Source organism: Poecilia formosa, unplaced genomic scaffold (genome assembly GCF_000485575.1).
Source record: "Poecilia formosa unplaced genomic scaffold, Poecilia_formosa-5.1.2 Scaffold293, whole genome shotgun sequence".
Classification (NCBI taxonomy): Eukaryota; Metazoa; Chordata; class Actinopteri; order Cyprinodontiformes; family Poeciliidae; genus Poecilia; species Poecilia formosa.
In genome coordinates this window covers 80,971-90,434 of record NW_006800232.1, presented here as the reverse complement: position 1 = coordinate 90,434, position 9,464 = coordinate 80,971, and the positions used below count along the sequence as shown (strand labels likewise).

At 38.2% G+C, this 9,464-nt stretch overlaps 1 protein-coding gene across 2 annotated transcripts in view; it reads right to left on the bottom strand.

Moving 5' to 3' along the window:
• Nucleotides 1-4,621, bottom strand: part of epn2 (epsin 2) — a 27,270-nt gene extending 22,649 nt beyond the window's left edge. Inside the window, exon 1 of one of the 2 annotated variants that reach the window (XM_007572043.2) lies at nucleotides 4,318-4,621. The gene's annotated coding sequence lies outside the window, so the exon portion shown is untranslated. The remainder of the gene's footprint in view (nucleotides 1-4,317) is intronic. The other variant, XM_007572045.2, reaches the window with a different exon arrangement.
• Between the last annotated feature and the right edge of the window lie 4,843 nt (nucleotides 4,622-9,464).

The following is a 9,464-nucleotide window of genomic DNA, read 5'->3' as shown; positions in this document are numbered from 1 at the left end:
TATATATATATATATATAAAAAATAAAAATAAAAAAAAAACTACTCACCGTGTGTATTATTCCTGATTTTTTCCTACCTAAATCTAGGTAGATTCGTAAAAATGGCCCAAAATTCAGAAAACTCAATAACGTGTCATGACGAGCAAGTTAAGTATGGAACTATTCTGGCTACAGAAAGAAAATCATTTGCAGATTTAATGAGATCATCAGTTTAATTGCAGCTTAAATGTTATTCATACACATTTCTAGTAGAAAAGTTTTCATCAAAACATCTCTCTATTGGACACCTTTATGTTAGGGTTGTCTTGATACAACATTTTCACTTCCAGTAAGATACCAATACTGCAGCTTTGAGAACTGGCCAACACCAATACTAACCTGATATATAACCAACACAAGCCATTCATACTTGCATCATTTATTTTGTAGTGGAGAATGTTAGAAAAGGCTTGAATGTTAGAAAAAGCTTTATCAAGTCATATTCCTCAAAAAAAACAAAAAAAAAAAACAGTCGACAACAATAGGTATGAAAACAACTGACCCGTTTATTATTAACCAATGGGTTTGTGTGTGGGATGCAGAAACGCTGGGTTGGACTAAGTGCTGGAGCGAAGTGATTCTAACAGCGTGTTTCTATTGGAGATTTTAGATTCAGAGTGACACAATCTGATGCTCGTCCAAACTGTAGCTACACTAAACATTTGTGCTACGGTGGATGAAATATCCCCATTTTCCAGTTGTTTGCTTTATAGATGTTTTAATCAGACGATGCTTGAATGTCAGTATTACAGATTCGAATAAAAATGCAAGCTTAAATATCAATGCCGTAGTTTTAAAAAGTTTATCATGAAAACCGCTTGAGCCAAGCTATATTAAAGCTAGAGTACGAACCTCACCAAAAAGGTGGACAAACAAAACTTCGAAGCCCACAACTGCTACACTGGGAGAATTTACGGCGAATATATAATTGCAAAGAGAAGAATCACTAGGTCAAAATCTGTGCCGTATACAGGTTGTACGATACTGAAAAAATATATATTTTCAGACACATGAAACAAGGGGAACTATATTAAATGTTTCAGCCCAGACGTGGAAATAAAATAGTTGACCTTTGCTGCTACTATAAACCAGAAGTCCAGAAAGCTAGTGATACTAAAGATCCACCCTAATACTACGGAGTAGACATTTAGGGATGCACAATATATTGGTATAAATAAATAAAACTGGGCCAACATTAACAACCAATATTTATTCCCATCTTCTTGCCATTTGTTTCTTGAGGGAAAGTGAAAGAGGTTGGTCATGTGGTCGGGGTGGGACGAGTTTCATCAAGATGTTTTCTGGTAACATTGTGATGACGAGAAAAGTGATAAAAACTATTCATTACTTCTTTTTTAGGTAACTGTATGACTGTGACTGCATAGCCCAGCAATCGTAGCCCCACAAACACAAACACTGCTCTTGAAAAACTGATCCATTTGTAATAAATGCTAACCCCCATCATGTGATATGTTTTTGGTTGTGTGACAGTGACAGTGTGACGCAGTGCCAGACTGTGGGAGCGATAAAGTGAGCGGCACAGTTGTTTTTTCTCCAAGGTGTTGAAAGGGTAGTAAAATAGATATAATATCAATAAATATCAGAAACAGGGTAACTGGATCACAAGCAACTAAAATATCCCCAACACGATGCCTGGAAAGCAGGTTTCAAGGAATATCAGGCTGAGTATTTATGATGCAAAGTAGCTAGCATGTTGCATATTCCAACGTATTTGACGTACTTGTCTAACAGAAGAACGGCAGACGGGTAGGGAGGATTTAGTTTAGAAAAGTCAGATCTGTACTTATGAATGCGTGGCAAGTCAATTTAATGTCATCAATTAATTTATAATTTTCCTACTTGGTTTTCTAAACCATAATGAGTTGATTTGCGAAGTGCCTAAAGATTCTTTAAAAGAATCATTCTTGTATACAAAAACATTGTTAAAATCCGGTTTATGTTTGTACGATGCATGTATTGTCACATTCCTAGTAACTTCACACTAAAGTAAAACTCTTATTATATTAACAGTTATGACCGCTTTATGCAAATGTTGCCCTATTGTCTGTATCTTGTTCATCCAAATTAGGGAACTGGCCAACAGCCTGACACGTTATCGTGGCATCCGTTTCAGGCTGAACGGTTTTGATGCAAAACAAAATTCTCTTCAAAAGATGTGTTGTGTTCCGGAAAGGCAAATTCCAAATAACATTCACAGTGACTGACACCTTGATTTTTTAAGTAAAATGAGAAAGAAGTTTACATCTTTGTTCAAAGAAACGAAAATACTCTCCGGTACAGTTGACCTTATTAGCAAGTTAAATGCCTGTGCCGACTTAAAATTCACAACAAAGGCATCTTCACCTTAGGAGGTCACAGCTCAATATGTCAGATTCCTGGTGCATTGCATCAACGTTAAAAAAAAAAAAAGGCATCTTCCCAGTTCTACAATGTTTACTTCAAATCCAGCCGCTGATTAAAGTTTTTCACAGATCGAAACACAACTTCACCAATCCTTTAAGTGAACTAGAAAGCACAGAATCTATTTAATTTTGTTACTCCAGAATCACAAACTCTGGGAAGCTAACGCAGGCTGGGCCAAATGTGAGAATGCTGGCCAAACTCCCCTCGTTTTTACATTTTCGGACATACACTGCAATCACAAGTAAGGGAGTGAGTTTGTTTGTGTGTGTGCGTGTGTGTATGTGTGCCACTTGGCAAAACCCAGGTAACCTTTGATGAGCATTAAGGATTGAGAAGGCAGCACTCAGAACAGGTCCACCTTGTCACACAGGGACTAAAGCTGATCTGGTGAAAGAAAATCTTGCGCAACCAGGCACCTGTGTCTTAGTGTGACAGTGCAGAGCGTGCTACATCAAGTTATCTAGCCTGTTTCTGAACCACACGGTCACTTCCTTTTAGTGACTTAGCACTTACCACAAACTAATAATTCATCTCCTACATGCAGCTCTGTGACCCTGTAAAGACTGATTGAAAACTGCAGACTCAAATGGAATGATTTCTTCAAGGTATAATAAAGATCAACCTTAAAACACCAGGGGAGAAACATAAGGAGGAGCCACTTTGTGATGGCCCTTTGTCCTCTCTAGCTGTCCCATAGAGACAGGGACGGAAGGAGGACGGCGGTGATGCATTTGTCAACCAGTGTGACTGATTATTTCTGACAATAGACAAAAGCCGTGTTCCTTTCTCAGACTAGTGTTGTTAATGATTTCAGCAAAACAATGTTAAAGAGCTTAAATCCCAACGTATATAAAAACTGTTAAATCAGTCGCCATTCACCATCTTCAATAAGACAAACCAAGTAAGACGGCTGGAGGCAGACAGCGCCCAATCTGAGAAGAATATCCCCTTTTGCATTTATTCCAAAGATCGCTTTCGGGATAGATTCTTTTAAGCCGAGATAAGTAAACAAGTCAAATGGAACAAAGATATACTTTTAACAAATACAAAAGTGAATCACTGTGCCGCCTTTATGTGATGTGATTGATAGCTGACGCCACTTTAGCTTTTGTGCTAAGATTCGTCAATAACATTTTATCGACTTCTGACTCACGGTTCAATGATGGGTGTAGCACATATCTAACTTTAAGCAACGTCAACTTTAAACATCTACCTGAACAAATATCCCCCGCTCGCTGCCTAGAAGTGTTCACAACTTGAGTGAAAACCTGCGATAAACACTTTTCTTTAGACATCGGCACAAGCTAGCGAACGACGTTAACTTGTGGCTTTAATTGGGATTTTGGTTTTCGCTAACTAGTTTCCCTCAGCAGTAGACACCCCTAACATGTCCTCGAAAGTCGGTTTTATTAATATCACATACTTTATACAACTCAATAATGCAAATGAGCTGTTTGCGCTTGAATAAATATTCAGTGACAGTTGTACGTTAATTTTGGAAGTTAAAACATTGCTTTGAAAAAGTTGGATAAAAGCTAACCAAGCTGATGTCAGCTAGCTTTTATTTTTTTTTTCAAACACTTTATTATTAAAAGACTATTGTTCACCTATGGTGAGTATGTAAAAACAACAGTGTTATTTTCGAAATCCGCTGCCTCTACTGTACCAAAATGCACATTACCACAGGGAGCTCTCCAACGTATTTTCATTAGCATGCTAGGCTAGTTAGCAGTACTTCGAGCTAACAGCCAAGACGGGTGCTCGGTGGAGACATCACCAGAGCAAACTGGATTACAGGACACCCTGGAAAAAACAAAACAACTTGACTCTAAATGAAAGCAAGTGGTCACTCACCATAGTTTTTCACGCTATGTCAGGATATGGCGCTATTCCAGAAATATAAACATTAAAAAAACAATCAGGCTAATTCCAAGTGGGGAGAAAAATCTCGTCAGAGAACTTATTTCGGCGTTCAAGGAGCTTGTTGCGCCTCCGCCTAGCTGCGTGCTGCTAATGCTAATCCGGCTACAGCCAGGACTACACGTATCTCCTCCTTTTCTCCTCCTACTCCAGAACATGGCGGGCAGGGTAAGAAAGGTTGGGGGAAGTAGCCGGGAAGGGTGTGACCGAGACGGCTTGATGTGTCAGGAGGGAATGACATGGACGTAATGCAAAAAAGGGACTGACCGACCGTCCGTCCACCCTGCTTTATTCACGTAGCTTTTAATATAATTTCACCACTTTTTAAAATAAGTTTCCGTGCCCTTTCTTATTTCTTTTTGAATCAATGTTTTTTTGTTGTTGTTGTTGTTGTTTTTACAATGCCGTTTGTTGATTTTGATTTTGTTTTTGTGAATTTTTGTCTGCTTACAATTCTTTTAATGTCTTATTAGGTCAATTTTCTTATTTTCACTGCTTCACCAATAGCAGAGGTCATGCACGTTTCTGTCTCCCCGTCCCGGCAAAATGGGATGACTTTATATATAAAGTAATTTTAACCCTTCACTATTTCTTATCTTTGTGGTTTTGGCAGTTTTGGATACAATGTTTTTTGTTTTTTAGAATTAATGTGGTTTTACCTTAAAAAATAAATAAATAAATAAATAAATAAAATAATAATATCAAGTCCTGCAACAATAATTAATTTCCATTCTAATTCATAATTTGTATGACTATCTCCATAATTAGTGAAAATACTTAACTACAAAGAAAAACCAATGGCTATCCAGTGATTTAAGTATGTCACCCAGTTGCTCCCAGCAGCATGTGTTTGATATTAGACAGCAGCCAGAAGGATCATGCTTTGTCAATATTGCATAGGCATCATCCTACATTAAAAATATAACAAGTTAAGGTAAACGGAAGCAAGCAAATTCACAGAAAGGCAAAAAAATTAAAGAAGCCCGAAAGACTGACAGCTTTTCCTAAAAATAACAAAAACATATTATTCTTCATCTATGGGGGAAACTTATCCAACGACAAGTGGCTCATTACACAAGCAGGTGCCTGTCATGAATTTTTGAAGCAAGGGATTGCCTGGTGTGTTGCTGCAGGTGTGTCAGGGCAAACTATGCGGAGCAGCATTCCACCTAGCAGACTTTTTCCACTGTCTCCCCACTAACCGTCTCATTAGCGGGCTTCAAATGGAGAGCTGGACAAAGCGTTCACGTGTTTTGGACACATGTGACAAGCATGCTTTTGTTTCGTCAAATTAGGTTCTATGAATAGGGATGAAAGTTTCCCTGAAAAGCGTAGAGTGCGCTGAGAATAGAGCGAGTAGCTAAAAGGTAGGGGTGGGAATAAAAAAAACGTCACAGACCTGGATGTCTGCCAGCACAAATCGGCAAAGCCGACAAGAGCCAACGCAGACCAATAAGATATCTCCTCTAGGTTTCTCCTGCAGTGTCGGTCTAACTTGGCTAGCACATACATTTTATTTTGGTATATCACTGTCTTTCTTTTTATAGAGATCTCATTCAGGCTCCTCTCACATGGCTCAGAGTACAGGATAAGCCAAGGGAAGGCTAATCCCATCTGATTTAACTGTGTTTGTGAACAGAGATTGACTTGGGATTCAAACGTGAGCAAGCTTTTAAAACAGTATTTATTCAAGAAGCCTTTTCTTTATTAAAACCTAATGGAACAAGAAACTTTACGCTTGTCTTGAGGAGAAGATTGTTGTAATCATTGGAGTTCACTGAATTGTCTTCCATACCTCACGAAGTTTCAAAGTTGTCTTAGGGACATCTTAGGCAGTGGCCTATCACCAGATTTTAAACATACTGCTTGAATTATATATTGACACATGATTAGAGGCTTGGGAAAGTATTCATACCCTCTGAACTCTCCCACATGTCGTTGACATCAAAACCACCAAATTCAGCAGATTTTATGCGATTTTTTGTGAGTATCCCATAATCACAAATTGGATGGAAAACATGCATTTTTATTTAGCAAGTCAATACTCTTCAGAGCCCCTTTTTACTGCAGTTTCACCTTCTGGTCTTTCAGGGTATGTCTCTGCCAGCTGTGGACATTTAGCGGGTGTCGTTGTCTTGCAGGAACCTAAACATCCACATGGTCTAGAGTTTTTTGGGGGTTTTTTTTTTGCAGCCTCCAACTTATTTTCTTCCAAGACTGTCCAGTGTGTACCTCCAGCCATCTTCCCATCAACTTTGACCAGCTTCCTTCTGGAGAAAGAAGCTGACTCACAACATGCTAATGTCACCCCCACGTTTAATGTAGGATGATTCCTTCGCGGTGTTGACCTATAGTACGTAGCATGTTGGACGTAGGCCAAAACGCTGAAAGTTTGATCTCAAAACACCTTCTTCGACGTGTGTGCCGTGTCCACTAAGTGGCTCGCAATAGACTCTAAGTTGTGGATCTTTCCTTGAGTGTGTGACAAAGTGGTTCAGTTTATGTTCACCACTTGTCCCTTATATTTTCTCATTCACTTATTTTTATAGCTGGTTAGAATAATTAATGTAAACATCGCAATTTTGCTTTACTTACTATCCCGGGTTTGTTTGTGTTAGCATTATGTTGCAGGATCTATCTATGTTTAGGTTGGTTATTATTTCTGGATTGTGGGTTGAATTTGTTTCAAGGTGTATTTATTTTTTCTTTGAACTCACCATCATTTGTCCTTGTAGATCTGCAGGAGTGTGGGAGGGGCCGACCCAGTACTTCCTGNGTATTGCTTTGTTTGTTTTTCTTTAAAAATAATCTTTTGAGTTATTTTGGATTATGTAATTTATTTTGCAGATAATTTCATTATGTAGGAGTTTGTAAATTGATTTGTAGTTTTGGTGTTTCTTTATTTAGATTTTGTTTGTTTGACCTGTTCCTTGGTGGCTGTGTCCAATCAAGCACAGGTGTGGTGCCGAGTTTGTATAAAAACAGTGAGTTTTTGAATGCTGGGGGAGAAGTCTGAGAAATGACTGAAAAAAAAATATCACTGGAAGAAACTGAAGCAAGTGGCTGGTCCTGATTTTCTGCTCACCTCTGATCCTTGAGCCTAACCTACTTTACAGAGTGCTACATAAATAAATAAATATGAAATACCTTGAGGTTGTTCTCTGTGTGAAATAGTGCAGGTTTGTGGTTAGCAGAGGACATTTCAGTGTGACGCCATGTGGATATTTTCCCAAAATTAAAAACCTAAAATACATGCCTGCCTATCAGGTCAACAAGACCTGATCGTTGAGTGAATGCATTAAAGATGAAGAACAAATAAAACGGGTGAACGTCCTGCCAGTTTTATGTAATTTGGAAGCAGATCTTCTTTCAGCCACTAGAGGTCAGGAGAGCTCTCTTTTCCAATTACCCTGGGGTTTTATTTTATTGTGAAGGATCTTTACGAGGTCTGTCCCACAAAAGGCCCACAGCAATGAATGTTCTTCATAATGTGATTAGCACTGCTGGCCTCTGATTTAGAAGGACATTAAAGCGTATTAACATTAACCACCACAGCAAGCTTACTTTGACGTAATCACCCAGTTAGGGACATTTTTTTTGCCCCCCTTAGGTCAAATGTAACAACCAGAGTAATTTATTTATATTTTTTTGTCATCCAGAGGTACAGTGTATTACTAATAGATTTACTGGCACTGGGTGAGCAGAATAAAACATGTGGGAGAGCTACAGTCCATCATCAGGACAATCAAATAAAAATGGTTCTGTTGCCAGTGACAAGTGTGTCTTCATTTCCCCCGCTCTTTTTTTAAATTATTTTTATTTTTTTTACAAAATGCAAGAAAATAGATCAGCCCTTTGAATGAAGATAAACTGACAGTGTTCACTTGCTGTCAAATTGTCCACATACCTCTCTCACACATTATATAACTGAGCAGTGCTTGTCACACACACACACACACACAAGGCACGGCAAAGCTAAATCTGTTACAAAGGCAGCGATGTATGTGAGTCATGAAAAATTAGCATTTTTTTCCCCTCTTTTTTTTTTTTTGCAGAACATAGGAGCTCCACAGAAATGTATGTGACGTTTTCACAGGAACAAAACCGACGCGATGAAGGAAAGTTCAAAGGCCGACAGGATTCCGCTTTTTGGTCTGCAGAGGTGCGCAGTGATTTTCCAGGTGGAGCAGGAGAGAAAAGGAGAAGACAGAGTGTGAAACAGGATAATGTATAACACCCACCCGTACTACTGGGATATTAGAGTTATCTTTTTCATATGCAAATAGGATCAAGCTCATGAGGGCTTTGAATTTCAACTAAGAAATGGCAAGAAGAGAAATAAGAGACTAGCAACTTCTGGATTAAATTATGTTTTTTACACATTTTCCACACATATCGCCGGCCTAATGCGCTCAGTTTATTGTTTTGGCTTAAACAAGGGGTGTCCAAAGTGTTGTGTGAGTTGTGTGGTCCGAGGGCCAATTGAGGCCCCTAGTCTGATTGTGTGTGGCCCCAGACATCAGTTCAAGAAGGATGCAAATTTGCCCCTCACCCAGTACAGGGCTTTGATATAGACAGATACGTTATATCTTTAATATTATCATAAAACAAGTAAAATCTTACAATAGAAGATGATGGCTATAACACAAAGGATTCACTTTTTGCATTCTCTTGAAGAACCAGAGGCTTTTACTCAAAAGCGAACTTTGCTTAACTCTAGTCTGCTTTTCATTACTTTAATAAAGTTGGCTAAACTTTATTTTCAAAGAAAAAGTGACCTAAATCCAGACTTTATTCATCAGAATTGATTAAATTGTGTTTTTTTTTCCAATTGATACCTAGAAAACGAGCAATATTATTCTTAATAAGGCAAATCTACAGAAAACTTTTAAAATTTTAGATAGAGAATAATTTATATTTTTTTTTCCCAGCAAGAAATCTTAGTTCTTTATTTGTTTAATTTAAATATTGTATGTGTAGTTTATTGTTGAGTGGGTAAAACTCCATGGGCCCACATGACAAAAAAGGTTAGACACCCCTTGCTTAAACCTTTTTTTCTGTTTTTTTTTGTAAATACTTGT